A 19,932-nucleotide genomic window follows, 5' to 3' on the forward strand; every position below is an offset into this window, starting at 1 on the left:
ATGCCATTGCATAGACAGACTATACTTGAATGGAACTGACTCACCTTTAAAAACATTTTCAGGTCAGGCGCAGTGGCTGATGCCTGTAATCCCAGAACTTTGCGAGGCTGAGCTGGGAGTAGTGTTTGAGCCCCGGAGTTCAAAACAGGCCTGGGCAACATAGTGAGACCCTGTTTCTAAACAAATTTTAAAAAGTCAGCTAGGCACAGTGGTGTGTAGTGTAGTGGTAGCTTCCTAGCTAAGGCCAAGGCAGGAGGATCACTTGATCCCAGGAATTCGATTGTGCTGTTTCACTCAACTATGATTGTGCTGCTTCACTCCAGCCTGAGCAGCAGAACAAGACTGTGTCTCCAAAAAAAGTTAAAAAAAATTACAAGTTTGAGAATTTCACTCCAGACCTAATGAACAACATCCTATGGGGATGGGGTGCAGGAATCTTTAATTTTAGTACTTGTGCTCAGATGATTCTGATGTACCTCGTAGGTGAGAATCACCATGATTTTAAATTTAGGGTAGAGAGAGTCCTGAGTTAAAATAATACCTGGCTTTCAGGGCTATTGTACAGATTCCATGCTGTAAGAGTTTAGACAGTTAAATTTTTTTTTTTTTTTTTTTTGTGTGTGTGACTGATTTTGCTCTTGTCGCCCAGGCTGGAGTGCAATGGTGCAATCTCGGCTCACTGAAGCCTCCGCCTCCCAGGTTCAAGCAATTCTCCTGCCTCAGCCTCCTGAGTAGCTGGGATTACAGGCGCCCACCACTGGCCCAGCTAATTTTTGTATTTTTGATAGAGACAGGGTCTCGCTATATTGGCTAGGCTGGTCTTGAACTCCTGACCTCGGGTGATCCACCCACCTCGGCCTCCCAAAGTGTTGGGATTACAGGTGCAAGCCACTGTGCCCAGACTAAACACCTAAACTCTTACGTGAAAATATCCAAATCTTCACCATCCATGTGTGTTTTCATACATGCATAGGAACCCATCCATAGGTGACATGACTTGTAAGAATAAAATGTTTTACCTTTGTAGATTTCTTCATTTTCACCATAGCTTGACTTACCTGGATAGAGAGAAGGCATAATGAAATGGTTGTTTTTTAATGCCTTGAGCCTGTGAAATTCCACTAGTTTTCACACAAAGAAAATGTATATTAATAAAATATTACTTCAACACCTTAGAAATCTACAAGAAAAGCCTCTGTGATAATATAAATACTCTTTGTCTAGCTGCTATTTTGGCCAGAAGCAAACATGTAGCTCAATTACAGAATTGGGGCACTAGGTATCAAAATTACATGGTTGGTGACTGTCACTCACAGGGCAAAATAATCAACGATTCCAGGCTTCCCTGTGGTTCTCAAGCTTTCTATTGTTTAACAGGTTGTCCTGCTCTCAGTTTAGGTCTCTGCAACTGGTGTGTCTCATCTAAGAGCTCATATTTCTAGACAAGTCTGTGACAGTTTCTTAAGAATTTTACTTGTTTACACAGTTTTTAAAATGTGGGAAAAAGACACGTTTTCCTACATGGAGGATAAACATGAATCCAACTATGATTTCATTCATCCATCCTTCCTCTATTCTTCCTCCTATCCATCATTTTTCTTTCTGTCCACACTTCCATCTATCCAGCGATACTTAACCATATTCCACCTATATGATTCATTTATTCAACCAATTTCTATTTTTTCTATTAACAATTTAATATATATTTTAAGTTCTGGGATACATGTGCAGAATGTGCAGGTTTGGGTTACATAGGTATACATGTGCCATGGTGGTTTGCTGCACCCATCCACCCGTCATCTAGGTTTTAAGCCCCTCATGCTTTAAGTATTTGTCCTAATGCTCTCCGTCCCCTTGCCCCTCATCCCTCAACAGGCCCCAGTGTGTGATGTTCCCCTCCTTGTGTCTGATGTTCCCCTCCTTGTGTCCATGTGTTCTCATTGTTCAGCTCCCACTTATGAGTGAGAACATGTGGTATTTGGTTTTCTGTTCCCGTGTTAGTTTGCTGAGAATGATGGTTTCCAGCCTTATCCATGTCCCTGCAAAGGACAGGAACTCATTCTTTTGTATGGCTATATCAACCAATTTCTATTTAAGTGCCTATTGTTTATGAAGGATGTTGCTTGTGCCAGGTGCTGTGATGTAATGGTGAGAAAAGACAGTCATGGTACTGAATTTCATGGGGCTTATCATCAAGTAAGGAGAGACATTAATAAAATACCCATACATGTGTGTATTTATATTACTGTATATAATGCTAAATTTGATAATACAGTGAAAGAGTGATCATGGACCCAGGAGAGCTTATAATAATAGTAGAGGGAAGGTAATTGAATCAATAGAGTTATGGAAATTACCCCGTGGAAATGAAGATTGTGCTAAAGTCTAAAGAATGAGCATGGGTTAGGAAAAGAAAGGTGAGGCAAGTGCGAAGGGAAGAGGGGGCAGCATGTACTGTCCTGTGATAGGAGAGCATGGTAAGTGAGGTTGGGGGGGGGGATTGAAGATCTTGGGTGAGACTGGAGCAGAGAAAGCAGGAGGGGAGCTGTGTAGACCAGACCTGTAGAGCTTTGGAGGCCATTTTCAGCATTTGGATATAATCCCTGGAACATCTACAGTGTCCCAAAGGGTTTTCAGCAGGCATGTCTGTAAGCTGAGGCGAAGAACAGAGTAAAGAGGGCAGTGTGGGCGTGGATAGTTCATTTAGGAGACTTTATCAGCAGCCCAGGGGTGAGAGGTGCTGGAGACTTAAGCTGAACATTGTGTTAAAGCTGTGGGGATTGATGGAGAACCATTTTATTCTAGGATCCTGGAGGGTATTCGGGAACAAAACTTGCTGATAAATGAACTGGCACATGAACAACGTGGTGTAACAGCAAGTGGTGTGGTTTGCAACAGGGGTTAGATCAGATTGGAATGGCTTCTTGGGACTGGAACTTAATATGTGCTGTGAAACAGAGAGTATTTCAGATCAGTGGGAGTGAATGAACTAAGCCCAGAGGGGGGAACTTGCATAGTTTGTATAGAAAAAGCAGAGGAGAAAAAGAAAACAAACAACAAACAAACAAGGAAACAAAAAAAGCACTGAGAGTAGTGGTATATAGCAGCTGTGATGGTCTTTCCAGACAAAGTGATTAGTCATAACTCTGTGGTTTCATGACAAAAAAAAAAAAACAAAAAAAACCCAGCTCAAACTGACTCCAAGCAAAAAGCGAATCAATTTTATATGTAAATGACAATTACATGTGTAATGGGCTCACGTGAAGCTGGATCCAGGTGCTCAAACAATGGTTCCAAGACCTTTTCTCTCTCTGTCCCTTGGCTCTGCATTTCCTTGCATGGGCTTCATTCCCAGGAAGCCTCTTTCTTCACAGTGGTGAGATGATACCAGCAGATCTAGGGTTCCCTTCTACCAGCTAGACAATATTCGTGGTAGAGCCTTCATTTATCAACAGTTTTAACAAAGCTCCAAGATATCTGTCATATTGGCCTGGCTGATTTTATGAGTCTATTCTTGAACCAGTTACTGAGACTAGGGTAGCCAGTGTTCTGATCTGCCTGGCCTATATCATGTATTTTTTTTCAGCAGAACTAGGAAATGGGCTCATTGTCCTCTCTCCTAAGGCAAATGGATTGGAGGAAGGGAGGAAAGTTTCTCCATTGGAAAATGGAATGCTGTTTTGAGAAGAAGAGAAAATGTTAATGGGGAAGGTGAACTAACATACAATACGGATGTTGATTATATCACATGATGCTAAGTGGGTAATTTGGTAAACTTAAAGGAGTGCCTCATTTGAAGAGATTCTTATTGACTTAAGAGAAATTAATAATCTTGGGGTATATACTAACTCACAAATATACTTAAGAGATTCTTTTTTATTAAAAAAATAGAATGACAATGTCTGTATTCTATCCTTGAGGTTAGTGGTGTTTCCTAGAAGGTACAGAATCTTCAAATGTGTGAATCTAAGACTGGCATCAAATACCTGGCTCACACCCAGACTCTCTGTTAGCAAGTCGACATTGATTTGTTCATCTGGTATTTTATAAAACAGCATGAAAGTTGTCATAAAACTGGGAATTGAGTCATATCTGGAAGGCGAAAGAACTTCAGTCATTCTTTTTCATTTTCTGGTAGAGAGAGATTGATATGGGTTTTTGATCATAATTCAAGTAGGATGTGTCCTTGACAATGATTCAAGAGGAGTATCTAATTTAGAGCTCTTATTCTCTCATAAGTTATTTTTTTCATGTTCTCTGAATTATTTTGTCTTTCAGTAGATTTTTTTAAAATTTAATTTTATGTTCTTTTCATTTTATCTTGATTAAGCTTTGAAAGGCCTTTCTGAGGAACTTATTCTGGCTGATAATTAATTTTAAGGTATTCTTTCCTGGTTCGTAATAGCTTTTGTTATTGTGTAATTAAAAACAAAATTAAAATATTTCTACTCCCTCACTTTTGTGAAGCCTATAATCCAGCTCCTAGCAATGATTGGGATGTCACGGTCGGGTGCAGGGCATGGAGACTTCACTGTCTGTTGCCAGTAAATTAAAACTCCAATAAAAGAAAACAAAGTAAATATTAAATCATTTCACAGAAACAATAACATTTTTCATAAATGAATTCACTTATGAATTCAACACTCTTATCTTTAGCCTGTTTAGAGTTCTTGGACAAATGGACGTTAGGGTTAAGCTACTGTTTCCTAGGACAGCACCCACTACCCTCATGGGGCCTGCAGGACCCTAAGGAAGTGAAATAGTGCCCAACTTTGAGCAAAAGAGAAAGCCATAAAAGGAAACTACAAAAGGCAGGGTTTCTTCCCCTGCCCCACTGTGATTTCCAGAAGGGTTGTGGGAGGTTGAATTCTAAAGATGGCTCCCCCAAGATTCCTGTATCCCAGTTATTTAAGCAAACACTCATCTAGGTACTGTTGCGAAGGGATTTTGCATATGTAAAGTCCTGAGTCAGTTGACTTCAAGATGTGGAGATTATGTGGGTGGGTTTGGCCAATCAGGTGAGCCCTTCAAAATTGGAGAATTTTCACTGTCTAGTGGCAGAATGGGAAGTCAGATGTTCAAGAGTTTTCAAGAAAGACTCAATACACTGTGGCAATCCTGGTTTGAAGGTGGAGGGGGTCATGTACAAGGACCAGCAAGTACCATGTAGCATCCGAGAGTACTTTCTGGCCAACAGTTAGCAGCAAAGAAAGGCGACCTTAGTCCTTAAACCATGATGAACTGTTTTCTGCTAAAAGCCTGAATAAGCATGCCAGTGGATTCTACCCCAGAGCCTTCAGATAGAACTGAAGCCTGGCCAACAGCTTGACTTCAGCTTGGTGAGGCCTTGAGTAGAGAACCCAGAGAGATCATCCCCTCACCCCCACACCCACCAGGTTTTGCTACCTCCAGACTTACAAAACTATAAGATAATAAATGGATGTTGTTTTTAGCAGCTAAGTTTGTGGTAATTTGTTACACAGGATAGAAAACTAATTCAGGAGTTTAAAAGACAAGTACATAAGGTCAGGAAGTAATTGGGCACCAGGCCTTGGACATAGGTCTCTAAGACTTCAAGGTCAGCCTCTCAGAATCGTGGCTGTAGAACTGTCTTTTAATGGTTCAGGCAACCAGAATGCAAATGATGTCACATACCTCTGTCTCAGTACTTGCTCTGCAACAGTCCTAAAAATGTACTATTTTTTTTCAATAAAGAGATAAAAGAAAAATTGAAACCTAATAGACTCTGTTCAAGTAATTGAGCTCTCTCACCTACCTTTAAATATTTTAGTGACACTATGCCCATGAGACCAAGAGCAGACTAGTGAGAAAAAGCTAATATAAACTCTTGGATGCAAGTTTTATGACGGGAGCATTGTGTCCATCTAATTCTTTTCATATCCCTGGTGAAAAATAACGAATGGACAAAAGAGAGGAAGACATTTATCAATTCCTGGAAACATTTTTGGTTGTCACAACTGAAGAGGGAGATGTTATTGGCATCTAGTGGATAGAGACCCAGATGCTGGTCAACATCCTATAATTCACAGACAGCCTCTTTCCTAAGCCTGTACAACAAAAGATTATCTGGCTGACATTGTCAATATTGCTGAGGTTGATGGATCCTAAATAAAAGGACCTTTACTTCTCAGTGGGATGAACTTCTTTTCTCCTTCTTCCTTATCATGGCTCCAGTTTTCATAGATAGCATGTTTTCATGATCTTCCAAAATATTTTATCACTTGCCTCGATTTCAACCTTTGGTACCCATATGATTTTTTAGATCATGTCCATTTCCTATGATATCCAACCCACTCATTCCCACACTGGCTCTGAATACTCATAACAGCTAACACTGATGAGCACTGGCTCCATGCCAGGCACTGTACTGCACAATTGATAGCATCACCTCATTGTGTCCTAATGGAAATTCTGCAACATAAATTCTATTGTCCCCATTCCACAGATGGAGAAACTTGAACACTAGAGAATCTAGGTAATATTCCCAGCATCATAAAGCTAGTGAGTGGCAGAGCCGCGCTCTGATTCCAAATCCCATGATCCTTGTAACAGTTCTTTCTGCCTCCTCCTTTGCTTATTGTAATTGTACTTGCTTCTACTTTTTGTTTTAGAAAATGCTTTAATGGTTTTTACTTTCTGTGAATTTTTATTCTCATACTGTTAACATTGCTTGTCTATTCATATTCCTTACTTTCCTTCCATTACTTCAAACCTGATGCCACTTATTCCTTACTATGGCATATCTCTGAAATATCTTATTGTTTTGCTACTTCCTTATCTCACCTAGTACAGGGACAACCTAGCAAAGTAAAATGGAAAACTGGAGCAATTTGTAACTCTCTATAGAGCAACCAGAATCATCTTTTGCAAAAAATACATTTGATCATGTCTATCTTGCATAAAACCCCTAAATGGCTCCCCATTTCTTAGAAACCCTAATATATTTTCTTGCTTGCTTTTCTCTCTTCTCTTCTTTTCTTTTCTTTTTCTTTCTTTTTTTTTTTTGATGGAGTCTCACTCTGTCGCCCACTCTGTCCAGTCTCACCTCAGTCTGGAGTGCAGTGGTGCAATCTCGACTCAATGCAACCTCTGCCTCTGAGGTTTAAGCGATTCTCCTGCCTCAGCCTCCTGCGTAGCTGGGATTACAGGCGCGTGCCACCACGCCCAGTTAATTTTTGTATTTTTAGTAGAGAGACGGTTTCCCGATGTTGGTCAGGCCGGTCTCAACTTCTGATCTCATGATCCACCCGCCTCGGCCTCCCAAAGTCCTGGGATTATAGGCATGAGCCACTGCACCCAGCCTAAACCCCAATATCTTTAATGTGACCCACAAGGCCCTACACAATCTGGCTCACACTTATCTCTCATAGTATGGGTAGGCCAGGCTGAAGGGATAAATAGTTTCAAAAGTATATAATTCAACCACAAAAGAAGTTTACTTCTCATGCAGGCAACAGCCCTCACAGAGAGTGCAGGTTTCCTGCAAGACCTGGGCTCCTTCCATCCTTTGGCTCCTCTTTACCTCGGGGTCTCATCATCATTTTTCTCCTGTCTGCTGAACGGGAAAGTGTGTGGAAAAAGAACAGCTGTTCCTTTAGAGTCAAGTCACTTTCTCCACATGCCATTGGCTAGAACTCTGTCATGTGGCCACATCTAACTGCAAGGGAAGCTGGGAAATGTAGTCTATCCATGTGCCTACAGAATAGGAGGGCATGGGCTTTCATCGGCACTTGGCAGTTTTTCTAAGTAATCTATCGTTACTCTTCTCTCTGTGGGCTACAGCTGTGCTGTCCCACATTGTCCTTAAAGGCTCCATTTGTATTTTTCCAAAGGGCCATTGCTATAACCTATAGACAGAACCCACTGCCCTGATCTGGTTAACTGTTACTTCCTTTGGCTCTCAGTTCATGTGTCATTCCCCCAGGGAACACTTTCCTGATCGTTCCCCCAGACATACCTCACCAGCTAGACTCTTCCTTGTTAAATGCTATCATAAAACCTCATTTCCTCCATACCGTATATCTTCATTAAAAAGAATGCCCACATTTATGTGATAGTTTTATTGTTGTCTCCTTAACCATTAGACCATAAGCCCCAAGACAGAAGTGACTGTCGTGCTCATATTGTATTCCTAAGAATCTAAGCAATTTCTATAGCCACTTAAATAATATTTGTTATATATATGTGTGTGTGTGTATGTGTGTGTGTATATGTGTATGTACACATATAGATATATATTATTAGAATCCCATCAGTAGTTTCAAGCAATGATTTATAAATTATGCTCTTATTCTGGCACTGCTTTGCAAACTGTCACTGAGTTTCTCTGGAGATGACTGAGAAGTGGAGTTGAGAATATTCCTTTCAACACATAAACAGATTTCTTTTTGTAGATCTCTCTCATTATTTTTCTTTACCTTCTTTCTGTTTATTTATTCATCAAACATGTCCTGTCTACATCAGCCATTATAGTGGGTCCTGAGTATATGCAAATAAATAAACCACTTCTTTTAATCAAAGGATTCTGGATAGCAAAGGAAATTGACACGTATTCAACACACTAGACAATGCTATTATTCATGCTATAATAGAGGTATGAATGAAAGGCAATGTTTTGAGCATGGATGTTAGAAAATAATTGTGTTCCTAGAAGAAATACTCCACATTGTCTTTGTCGACAGGCTCTAAGTGGAGGGGAAAAAAAAAGATGTTAATTATCTTATGTTGGACACAAACTTTCTATTTGGCAGAGTGCTTTTAGATACGTTATGTCCTCTCATACTCCAACAAATTCAGGGCCAGGTAGGCCAAGTAATACTGATTCTGCTCCAACGACTAAAGAGAAGCTCAGTGAAGTTACGAACTTTGTTGAGGAACTACAGGTGCTGGGGTATTTTGAGGAGCAGTTCATTCCAGAAGTGGCACTAGGACTGCCAGGCTAATGGAACCTTTCAATGTGTTCAGAGATATGGTTATTTCTCAACTGCTCCAGACATATATCAACATTTTAATAACAGACGTGATCTTTCCAGCAGGGTACCAGCTGACCATCAGCCTAACTTCCAAATTGTGTTATGTCTACTTGCCCATACATTTTTAGTCCATAAATTTTATTTTCTTTAAAAAATGTGTATTTTATAGTTAAAAATTATATATACACAGTGAAAGAGTACAAAAGAATATGAAAGGGAAGTGGACTTTTCTTGATTTCCCCAGAAAACCAGTCCCTCAATCTTTTCCCTAGAGGTAACACAGCTATAAGGTATAATCCTGTAGAAACTATTATTTAATAATATCCATGTATATAAAATACATAATAGAGATAATATAACATATAATTAAATCATGTAGGCAAGATTTATCCATAAAATTCACAATCTATATATCCAATTCATTAATACGTATGGATTACTCACTTATCCATAAATAAATCCATTAAATCAGAGTGGAAGAACTACAGCCCAAGGGCCAAATCTGGCTTGCCATCCATTTTTGTAAATATAATTTTATGGAAACACAGACACACCCGTGTGTTTCTGTAACAACAGAGTTGAATAATTGTTAATGAGGCCAGATCGTACACAAAGCCTAAAATATTTACTATCTGGCCTTATATCATAAAAGTTTGTAAACCCTTGTACCTCATGTCCTTTATTATTAAATTATTTAAATCCTGTTTGTAAGAAATGCATAAATAAACCTTGTATGGATTGTTTATGTTTGTTTGCTTGCTCAACTATTTTCTTACCAAGAGGTATGTAGGTTGTTTCCAGTCTTTTCTGATCAATGTTGCAATGAATATCCTTGTCCATGTACTTTTGGACAAACAAAGGTCATGCTACACAACAAATACTTAGCACTGGCTTGCAGAACCATCATTCTGTGCGTTTCATATTTTTACAAATACTGCCAAGTTGCTCTCCAGAGAGTCTACACCAATCTTCACTCACATAATAGGGTCTGAAAAATTCTGTTTCTTCCCATCCTCACCAAGTACTATATGTTGGTCTTTTTTTTTTTTTTTTTTAATTTATTTATTATTAAACTTCAAGTTGTAGGGTACATGTGCACAACGTGCAGGTTTGCTACATATGTATACTTGTGCCATGTTGGTGTGCTGCACCCATCAACTCGTCATTTACATCAGGTATAACTCCCAATGCAATCCCTCCCCCCTCCCCCCTCCCCATGATAGGCCCCGGTGTGTGATGCTCCCCTTCCCGAGTCCAAGTGATCTCATTGTTCAGTTCCCGCCTATGAGTGAGAACATGCGGTGTTTGGTTTTCTGTTCTTGTGATAGTTTGCTGAGAATGATGGTTTCCAGCTGCATCCATGTCCCTACAAAGGACACAAACTCATCCTTTTTTATGGCTGCATAGTATTCCATGGTGTATATGTGCCACATTTTCTTAATCCAATCTGTCACTGATGGACATTTGGGTTGATTCCAAGTCTTTGCTATTGTGAATAGTGCTGCAATAAACATACGTGTGCATGTGTCTTTATAGCAGCATAATTTATAATCCTTTGGGTATATACCCAGTAATGGGATGGCTGGGTCATATGGTACATCTAGTTCTAGATCCTTGAGGAATCGCCATACTGTTTTCCATAATGGTTGAACTAGTTTACACTCCCACCAACAGTGTAAAAGTGTTCCTATTTCTCCACATCCTCTCCAGCACCTGTTGTTTCCTGACTTTTGAATGATCGCCATTCTAACTGGTGTGAGATGGTATCTCATTGTGGTTTTGATTTGCATTTCTCTGATGGCCAGTGATGATGAGCATTTTTTCATGTGTCTGTTGGCTGTATGAATGTCTTCTTTTGAGAAATGTCTGTTCATATCCTTTGCCCACTTTTGGATGGGGTTGTTTGTTTTTTTCTTGTAAACTTGTTTGAGTTCTTTGTAGGTTCTGGATATTAGCAACTTCAGCAAAGTCTCAGGATACAAAATTAATGTGCAAAAATCACAAGCATTCTTATACACCAGTGACAGTCAAACAGAGAGCCAAATCAGGAATGAACTTCCATTCACAATTGCTTCAAAGAGAATAAAATACCTAGGAATCCAACTTACAAGGGATGTAAAGGACCTCTTCAAGGAGAACTACAAACCACTGCTCAGTGAAATCAAAGAGGACACAAACAAATGGAAGAACATACCATGCTCATGGATAGGAAGAATCAATATCGTGAAAATGGCCATACTGCCCAAGGTAATTTATAGATTCAATGCCATCCCCATCAAGCTACCAATGAGCTTCTTCACAGAATTGGAAAAAACTGCTTTAAAGTTCATATGGAACCAAAAAAGAGCCCGCATCTCCAAGACAATCCTAAGTCAAAAGAACAAAGCTGGAGGCATCACGCTACCTGACTTCAAACTATACTACAAGGCTACAGTAACCAAAACAGCATGGTACTGGTACCAAAACAGAGATATAGACCAATGGAACAGAACAGAGTCCTCAGAAATAATACCACACATCTACAGCCATCTGATCTTTGACAAACCTGAGAGAAACAAGAAATGGGGAAAGGATTCCCTATTTAATAAATGGTGCTGGGAAAATTGGCTAGCCATAAGTAGAAAGCTGAAACTGGATCCTTTCCTTACTCCTTATACGAAAATTAATTCAAGATGGATTAGAGACTTAAATGTTAGACCTAATACCATAAAAATCCTAGAGGAAAACCTAGGTAGTACCATTCAGGACATAGGCATGGGCAAAGACTTCATGTCTAAAACACCAAAAGCAACGGCAGCAAAAGCCAAAATTGACAAATGGGATCTCATTAAACTAAAGAGCTTCTGCACAGCAAAAGAAACTACCATCAGAGTGAACAGGCAACCTACAGAATGGGAGAAAATTTTTGCAATCTACTCATCTGACAAAGGGCTATGTTGGTCTTTTTTAAAAAATTAAATTGATTGGGTGTGGTGGCTCATGCCTGTAATCCCAGCACTTTGGAAGGCCGAGGTGGGCAGATCACAAGGTCAGGAGTTTGAGACCAGCCTGGCCAACATAGTGAAATCCCGTCTCTAGCAAAAACACAAAAATTAGCTGGATGTGGTGGCACACGCCTGTAGTCCCAGCTACTTGGGCGGTTGAGGCAGGAGAATTGCTTGAACCTGGGAGATGGAGGTTGCAGTGAGCCGAGATCGTGCCATCGCACTCCAGCCTGGGTGACAGAGTTAGACTCCATCTCAAAAAAAAAAAAAAAATTATGAGTGTTAATACCTTTATGGATGTTCATAAGTCATGTTGTTCCTCCTAAAAACACTATGTTAAAGTTATTTCTCATTTTTATAAATTGGGATGATCTTTATTTTTTGGTCCCTAGAAGTCCAATGTGCTATCCATTGCACCGTGGAGCCACCTTGAGATGTTGTTTCTTTTAAATTAAGTGTTCTTGATAAAGTAGTGAAAGTAGTATTATATGAACTTTAAATACTTTTACCTTGTTAGTCATTTGTCTTTCTACAATAAAAGCAAGCAGAAACATTTGAATACAGTAAGATTTATAATCTGTTTCTTAGAAAGGTTGTCCTTATTTCAAGATTAGAAAGATCTTGCGTATAAAGATCTTTATTAGAAAGAAATGTTATTTTTTTAAACTCCCATGTTTTCTTCTAGTGTTTTTAAGGCTTTATATCATTGACCCATTTTTGGTGAAAGAAATTTTGTAGAGATTCAATTTTTTTTTAAATTTTTGTTTTTGAGACAAGGTCTTGCTCTGCCTCCCATGCTGGAGTGCAGTGGTGTGATCTCGGCTGACTGCAAGCTACACCTCCTGGGTTCACGCCATTCTCCCACCTCAGCCTCCTTAGTATCTGAGACTACAGGCGCCTGCCACCACGCCTGGCTAATTTTTTGTATTTTTAGTGGAGACAGGATTTCACTGTGTTAGCCAGGATGGTCTTGATTTCCTGACCTTGTGATCCACCCACCTTGGCTTCCTAAAGTGTTGGGATTACAGGTGTGAACCCGCGCACTGCCCACCCCCTCCCCGACTGATTTTATTTTTAGAACACTTCCCAGGTGTCCCAAATTTATTCATTGAATAATCTATCTCTCCCCACTGATACAAAATGCAAACTTTGTCATAAAATACCCATCTGTATTTGTCTGTTTTTTTTTTCCTTCAGTTTTGTCTCATTAATCTTTCTCTCCATTCCTGTGTTAAGCATTGTGCTAAGCAATTTACATTTATTATCTTATTAGATTACTCCAACTTCATAATGTTTTCTCTTTCAAGGTTAATCCTAACACCTATTTATGTTGCCTTTTCAAACGTTGTGTGTGTATGTGTATGATTATTTTTTCCTGCGACCTTAACTGGCTTCCTTCCAAAAAAAAAAAAAAAAAAAGAAAACCTACAATTTGGTCAATTAAATACACTTTTTGGAATTTTAATAAGGATCATACCACATTCACATATTAATTTAGGGAGAGTTGACTTCTTAGTAAGATTGAGTTATCTTAGCCAAAAGTGGCAAATATCTTTTAATGTATGAATACTGTCTATATCCTAGTAATTATGCTTTATAGGTATAGTAGTTTGCCTGGGCTGTCATAACAAAACACACAAAACTGGTGACTTAAACAACAGTAATTTATTTCCTCATGGTTCTGAAGGCTGGAAGTCTGACATCAAGGTGTTAGGACTGGTTTCTGGTCAGGCCTGTTTTCCTGGCTTGCAGATCGTCACCTCGTCCATCTGCACACACACAGTGGTCCTACTGTGTCCTCTATAGGTGTACTGGAAGAGATCTCCGGGGTCTTGTCTTCTTCATATAAGGACACCTGTCCTATTCATTAAGGTCCCACCCTTATAACCTCATTTGACTTTAGCCTTTTGAAAGTCCTGTCTTTAAAGGCAATCAGTTGTGGGTTGAGACTTCAACAGGTGAATTTTAGGGATCAAAATTCAGTTCAAAACAATATATTTTAAAGATACTATACATTTCTTATTGAATTTATGTGCTGATTTAAAAATACTTTTTTTTGATTTTGAAATAGTTTATTATCCCTTTAGATATTCTAATTGTTTTTGTATCTACATAAATTATGTTATGAAATTATTTTTATGTAACAAATACATAACAAAATGTCTTTTTATTATCTTTACAACATTATGGGCTTTATAGGTATTGAGCACTAAGTATGTTAGTTATCCTTCAGGTTGTAAACCCCATTTGGGCATAGAATCATTCTTTTCATTTGCTAAGTTTTTGTTTCTTGTGTTTTCGTTAGCATTTTAAGACGTTTTACATCAGTGTTTATATGTCAGATTGGTTCTTTTCTTGTGTTTTGTCAAGAATTAGTATCAATGATGTGGAGTCTTCAGAAAATGATTTTAGGTGTGTGTGGGGGGGTGTGTTGTGGAACATTGTAAACAAATTTAAAGATATCCGTTTGTTGAATTAAAGGTCATTGAAATCACTTGTAAAGATCTCAGCCCCTAGGTATCAGATAGTGAGAGGTAATGGGAGTGTCTTAGGTTGAGTTCCTAGGAAGCAGAGCCTGAAACAAGGGTTACTGTGAAAGTGATTTATTGAGGGATTGCTCCCAGGACAGATGAAGGGGAAGCATGAAGGAGCAGGAGAATCTAAGCAAGGATGTGCTTCCAGCAGGACTTGAGCCTCAGGCTAACCCCATAGGGAGCTCTGAGGCATAAAAGGCTCTACAGGGTTGGTTTACTTGAGGCCAGGGACTGGGCACTGAAATTTCCCTGTCAGCAGGGCCTTGGCCACTAGCTTCTTTCCTAAACAGTTCGGCCTCTTCAGGGAATGGGGTGAAAGTGCAACCTCCTGGAGAGGCAGGAGACTTCAGTGGGCAGAGAGAGATTCTCTGGAGAAGGGAGCATCTGTGAACTATTAACAGCCCTTGGGGCTTTGTGCCCAGGCCCAGTGAAGGACCCAAGCAGCACCAGTAGCAGCCACTTCTGGGTAAGAAGCTCTTTACAACCAGAGGACTTGGATTTCCTGTTTTCCTGAAGATGGTTTTCCTATCGCAATACACGGAGCATATTCAATCAAATTCCTCTCAATAAATCCTTATTCTTTATACCAGTGATTACCATGAATTATTGTACTTTCTTAAACATGGCTTTCAAACTTAGAAATATTTGCTATAAAACAAAGCATTAGGGTTTAGAGTAAAATGCTAAAATATCTTCACCTCCATGTCCCCATTTCTTTCCTCAAATCACGTTGATCTCCCTAGAGATGGTCACAATGACCAAGTTGCCATGGGTGTATGTGTGTGTGTACACATGTGTAGGTATATGTACAGTATATATGTATATGCATATATGTGTGTATATATATTTGCTATGCATTTGCATAACACTTATTTTTAGGAGAGCTAGGAAGTTGATTTAAAAAGGTGACCACACAGTCAGCATGATTGTCACATTTTTCTGATGTGGACCTTGATTTCCTTCCTCTAGTGAGGAGTGATGAGCTTTTTGGCTGCAGCTCAGTCTACATGTGAGAAGAGTTCTGAAGTTTGAAAGAAAATGAATTAACAACAAGATTCTGTGAAGTCTAGGACATTCAAAAGGGGAGTTAAGAGGATAGAAATGAACAGTGAATCTCTCAAGTGTCAGTGGCTGAAACGGTCTCTTTCAACTTAGAAAACTCATACTATTTAAAATCAATTTAATAACCTTTTCTTTATCATCCTCAGTTTACTATATGAACCCAGTAAGCATTTTCTCAGTGTGGTCTTAGTGTCACCTGCGGCAGGTTACTTAACAATATATCTGAACCCTAGTTTCTTCACCTATCATTTGGGAACAATAATATACCTTTTTATAAGACTGTTGTAGGTTTAAATGAGATGATGATTGTAAAGCACTTAGCATAAGGCATAGCATATAGTAAACACCCAGTGAATTGTTGATTTGTTACATGTATGTTTTCCTAGCCCACTAATTGCTTAGGGAAGTGTTCATAACTTACCATTTTCTCTTCTTAAATGTTAAGGGAGGCTACCAGATTTACATGGACAAATACCAACCTATCCTCCCCAAAAATAAAACATGAGAAAACTAAATGTCTGCTATAACTCAAATGTTCCAGTGTCGTGCTGGCAGATCACTCAAGTCTTAGTGAAGCAATTTCTTCTTGTAAATGAATAACTCAGAATAGTCAACTCTTGCCTGGAGCTGTTCCTGTCTTTTGGATACGTGAAAGATGAGTATTGATTGAGAAATCACACAGAAACATGGCAAATGAAAAATCCTCACTGATTGTAGTTCAGCCAGTTACTTGATAAAAAATAAACCAACAAACAAATGCCTAAAGCAGCGGAGTGGCATTTTAAATAGTTTTCTTTTTGTCTAGTTGATCACCCTTTTTTGTAGCGGGAGTGCAGTGGGAGGCTGGGGAGGTGAGGGTTAATGTTCTTTCCTGCCTGTCCTTTCAATGGGCTCCTTTGAGTCAGGTGGCCTGCTTGAAGGGGAAGGAAACATTTGTGGGGACAAATGTCCTTGCCACCCAATTCCAGCTTCTGCTAATAAGCAATCCCATCTGATCCTTTTGAGGATCTTTGAAGTGCATATTTTCTCAAAATTGTTAATTGTGTGTGCCCTCCTTGGGGAGATGCCAACGGAGAGGATTCTCCTGCTGCTTCTCATAGAAAAAACCCTCAGGGAAGCTTAGAATGAGAGGAGATACCTTTGGGTTTGGGGCAAGTGAAATATGTTTCCTCCTCCTGGCTGCTTTGAAGGGAAAGCCACAAAAGAGCCTTAGGTATCTCTTGGCAGTGTGTCATTTGGAGAGACCCCAAAATGTACCTGAGGAGTGTGCCAGTCACCACTCACAAAGGCTTTGCATAGAGTTGGATGGCCTTGACTTGAATGACAATTGTGCATCCATTCTGTGCCTGGCTGCTAAACCTCATAGCAGATCTTTTGATGTGTGTGCATTTTCCCAGCTTGGAGATTTTGCTGGCAAACTGCACAGTTGGCAGTAGGCGCAGCGCTGGCCCTCTGCAGAGCTGGCAGGGAATAGGGTAATGTACTCAGCACCCACAGAGCCCAAAGTCACTTGAAAGAGACAATGATGGTCTCTGGATGAGGTTGGCAAAAAGTTTAAGGGGATATAGGGTCTCAATCTTGGCCACATTACTTGGTTTCAATTGCTGGTCCCAATAAACATTTAATCAGTTTTCAGTCTTACATGAAAATGTTCTTCCCATCCATGTCCAGTAAGATGTAAAAAGATGTGGGGAGAGACCACAAGAAAGGGAAGAATAGAAGAATGCATATTTACAGACCCTCAGCAGTCAGATTTTCCAACCTCCTACTTGCTACAGAAATTCCCATTTAATAGACGTGAGAGCGCATTACATTTTGCTTGATTGCCTCCAGTAATTGCAGGCATAGTGTTTGCAAGGTCATCTCTAATTGTTAGCCAATCAATGATTGTGTTCAACAACTTTTCATTGAGCTTCTCTGCAAACATTCTTTCCCTCCCCCCGGCCCCCCCCCCCACCCCATGTAGTAATGTCCCAGTTGTCTCTTTCAGTCTTCTGGAAAAGAAATCACAGGCTACTTAGTTTTTTACCCTAGTAGTGTCCTTTGTTTACCACTACTCACTGCTTCTTGGTTTTATGATTTTCTTGGTACATGAGTGTTTTTCAAAACAGAAAGTTGCTTTTTTTTTTTTTTTTCTGCTTTATTCTCTGTGCCGAGTATAGGGCTGGTTATATTCGCTAACCGATATCATAAAAGGAGCTAACAGTTGTAAGCAGTTATTATCTGTCATGCACGGTGCTAAGTACTTTACATAGATTCTTAAGTTATCTTCAAAACAATTCTATGAAGGAGATATTGTGATTATTTCCTATTTGCACACAAGAAAACTGAGGTACATAGAGATTAAGCAATGAGTTTAACAACATGTATCTGAGCCAGTAGGGAAGTTGTATGATTCTAGGACCTTATGCCTGTAACCATCACAACAAAATATAATTGCCCAGAATCTGACAGCTTCAAAACAAATGTAGTGTGTCTATGACTTGCTCAGGACTGAATGGTTTTGGTGGTTCTTACATCTAAGGTTAGCTGTACAATTTAAATTATTTATTTATTTTCAAATTACAGTCAGATCTCCATATCTGTGGGTTCCACAGCTGTGAGTTCCATTGACTGTGGATTGAAAATATTTAAAAAATTTGCATCTGTACTGAACATGTGTAGACTTTTTCTTGTCGTGATTCCCCAAACAATACAGTATAACAATGATTTACATAACACTTATATTGTATTAGGTATTATAAGTAATCTAGAGATGACATAAAGTACATGGGAGAATGTAGTTTATATGCAAACACTAGACATGTCATTTTATATCGGGAACTTGAGGATCGACAGATTTTTGGTATACGAGGGAGATCCTGGAACCAATTCCCCAAGAATACCAAAGGATGACTCTATTTACTTTGAAAAAATTTCAGACTTAGAAAATATTAGAAAAATATTCCAAAGAATTATATACCCTTCACCTGGTTCCCAAATCCTTACATTTTATAAAACCTCAGTAAAATTACAAAATAACCATATAATGAATATTAATACAATTATCTAATCTACAAATCTTAATCAACTTTTACAGATTATCCTACTAACGTCCTTTTTACTAGTTCAAGATCCAACTCAGGAATACACATCTCCTTCCTAGGCCCTTTTAATCTGGAACCGTTCCTCAGCTTTTCTTTCTTTTTTAGGAGAGCATTAGCTTCTTGGGGCTGCTATAGCAAATTGTCACAAACTTGGTAGCTGAAAACAACAGAAATTTATTCTCTCTCAGATCTGAAGGCCAGAAGAATGAAATGAGGGTGTCGTCAGGGCTGCTTCTCCATGGAGGCTCCGAGCAAGAATCAGTTTCATGTCTCTCTTCTGGCTGGTTGCTGGCAATCCTTGGTTTGGGGCATCAAAATTCCCCTTTCTGCCTCTGTTCTTACATGGGGATTTTTTTTTGTTTGTTTGTTTGTTTGTTTTTGAGATGGAGTCTTGCTCTGTTGCCCAGGCTGGAGTGCAGTGGCCGGATCTCAGCTCACTGCAAGCTCTGCCTCTCGGGTTCACGCCATTCTCCTGCCTCAGCCTCCCAAGTATCTGGGATTACAGGCGCCCGCCACCTTGCCCGGCTAGTTTTTTTTTGTATTTTTTAGTGGAGACGGGGTTTCACCAGATTAGCCTGGATGGTCTCGATCTCCTGACCTCGTGATCCGCCCGTCTCGGCCTCCCAAAGTGCTGGGATTACAGGCTTGAGCCACCGCGCCCAGCTACATGGGTTTCTTCTATGTTCTTGTATAGTCTCCCTTTTGAAAGACACATGTTATTGGATTTAGGGCCCATCTTTATGCAGAATGATCTTATTTGGAGATCCTTATCTCTGTTACATTTGGAAAGATGTTTATTCCAAATAAAGTCACATTTTGGAGTCTTGAGTTGGCATATATTTTGGGGGCCACAATTCAACCCACTACAAATGACCTTGATGCTTTTGAAGCATACTGACTAGCTATGAGTAGAATGTCCCTCAATTTGGGATGTTGTGGTGTTTGCCTGATACTCCCTCATGGTGAGATTTAGGTTATATACTTTTAGGAAAATACTACAGAAGTGCGCTTGCGTCTCCAGAGCTTTGAATCAGGAGGCACATGGTGTGAATTTGTTTTGTTACTGACGATATTAACTTTGAATATCTAGTTAAGGTGGGTGTCCTGCAGGTTTCTCCACTGTAGTTACAATTTTACTTTGCAATTTATATGTATCTTGTTACAAGGTGCTTTGAGGCTATGTAAATATCCTGTTCCTTCTCACTCTTTGTTGACTGATTTTTATTATTATTTTTGCATTGAGATATAGTCTACATACTATAAAATTCACCTT

Source organism: Chlorocebus sabaeus, chromosome 2 (assembly GCF_047675955.1).
Source record: "Chlorocebus sabaeus isolate Y175 chromosome 2, mChlSab1.0.hap1, whole genome shotgun sequence".
Lineage (NCBI taxonomy): Eukaryota > Metazoa > Chordata > Mammalia > Primates > Cercopithecidae > Chlorocebus > Chlorocebus sabaeus.